The sequence below is a fragment of the Paramacrobiotus metropolitanus genome, unplaced genomic scaffold, assembly GCF_019649055.1.
Source record: "Paramacrobiotus metropolitanus isolate TYO unplaced genomic scaffold, Prichtersi_v1.0 Parri_scaffold0000303, whole genome shotgun sequence".
Taxonomy (NCBI): domain Eukaryota; kingdom Metazoa; phylum Tardigrada; class Eutardigrada; order Parachela; family Macrobiotidae; genus Paramacrobiotus; species Paramacrobiotus metropolitanus.
In genome coordinates this window covers 33,071-35,242 of record NW_026570523.1, presented here as the reverse complement: position 1 = coordinate 35,242, position 2,172 = coordinate 33,071, and positions in this window count along the sequence as shown.

Sequence of the window (2,172 nt, the reverse complement as noted above, 5' to 3'; positions counted from 1 at the left end):
ATCGTACTGATCTCTCCGTCACCCTGAGGCACACCAGATAGTAATGGCAGCCAGCTGGATACTTTTGCCGATGAACGCACACGTTGCACGCGGCCGGTCAGGTAACTAAAAAACCACTGTAGCACTGATCCCTTTATGCCGTAGTCAAGAAGTTTGGCCAAAAGTTTTTTGTGCGAGACAGAATCAAATGCTTTATTAAAATCGAGAAAACGGGCTACTTTGACACGACCGCCATCCATGGTTTGACGCCAGTCTTCCGTCACTTTAAGTAAAAGCGTTCCACATGATCGGCCATTGCGGCATCCGGACTGGTGCTCGGAAAGCATATTGTGCGCTTTGACCGCCTGCACGAGCCGCAACTGCACTACCTTTTTCGAAGTGTCTCGGGGCAACCGTTTTTATTGGAATTGCAATACTTTTTACTGGTATTGTTGCTTGGAAATGGAATCCAAGCAATAAAATCAAAATATTGCGGAAATCGAAAATTTAAATTTTTTTTTTACCCTTCCTGAAATATGTATGGCCCCTTGGGGGCCGGGGGTCTCTTCACAACCGCTCCGTTTAGTATAACTTTAGTAAAACTTTATCAAATTCATACTATGGTTAATAGAAACAATGCTACGCGCATTCTTAGGCGTAATGCACGCTTGTAGTAATTAGATGTAAGTAAGTACGCGATTTGAATGGGAAAACGTAAGGCTAAGGCGATTCTGTTCAAACGATTTTTGCTTAAACGTAACGTTTACCGTAATAGTTTGGAAATCATGAAAAGGTGGCTTGGTTTTTCGGTATTCTTAAGCTTTTTTTCGAAAAATTTTGAGAAGATCCGATGAAAACTGTAGCGTCTGCTGCGAAAATTTTTATCAGCAAATTTTTTTTTCGTGTGGGATTTTCGTCTCATCAGTGCATCACATGACCCCATTGCTAATTGTGCATATGTACGCGACCATTAAAATAAAGATCGTCATAAGATAAAGATTGCGCCGAACCGAGGCTTTAGCTTTATTTTCAAATTTTGAAGGAAATTTAAATATTCAGTTTAATCGACCGAAGCGTATCGAAGGTCTTCTATGTTCAGTGATTATGGAAAATGTGGTGTCCGTCCGTCGGTCACTGCTGTTTTGAGGACACGAACATAGTCTGCAACAGCAGTACACTACTCGTACCAATGATATTAAGTTTTACATTTTGCATGACATGCACGGGTAAACACGGGTGTAGGCTGCGGGCAGTTAATTGCTGCACGGGCGTTGGCTGCATGCACGGGTAAGTTTTAAATTTTTAAAATTATATTTGAATTTTTTTACATAATTTTTATGGAAACTTACGCACTTAAGCCATAATTTTTCAACGAAAATACGGTAAAGTACTTGCAGCAAGCACTGTAAAATTTGCTGTACATAGCAAGTACCCAAATTTGTTCTCAATTATTTATGACAACGTGTAGCCAAAATTATTAATTTGTACTGTATACGTTAGCGAGAAAACTGTTGAGAATGTGCAAACAAGGAGTGCTTAACACATTAGGCTCCTGCGAATTTGCAGTCTTGTTCATAACGGACTGCACTGTCTTTAATTCTAGAACAACTACTGTAAAGCGTTGCACTGTACTCGTGTTTACAATAGTTTTGATATGCATGACGGCCATTGTCACGGAAACTAAAGGTGCAACTGAAATAAAAGCATCAGCACGACTGCGTCCAGTTTGTTTGTCATCCATTACAGTGCTGTAGGTACTTATGTAACTTGCGAATTATTTTTAATTATTGTTACAGATTGCGAGTATCTGTACAGTATTGAACCGTCGTAAAATATGCTCCTTAACACTTTACCTTAACTTTACTTTACACACTTTACCTGTTTACCAGGTGGCTGAAGAAAATGGCCGTCTCCGTTTTCTGGCTTTTTTAATCTCGCGAAAGATTCTAAATCGTCGCACCGTAACGTGTTGACACTGATTCGACAGAGAATTTTACTTACTACCAACACCAACCAAGTTTGTTGAAAAAATAGAGAAATGCTCGTTGGCAATGGGACGATATGAAGTTTGTAAAAATTTATCGTGTCCCAGCTCGCAAAACTCTGAATGTTTCGCCATTTCTGTCCCGTACGAACTCTTTGAACATTTTCTGCGTTATATCTAGAACATGCCCTCATTTTCAAATTTAAAAG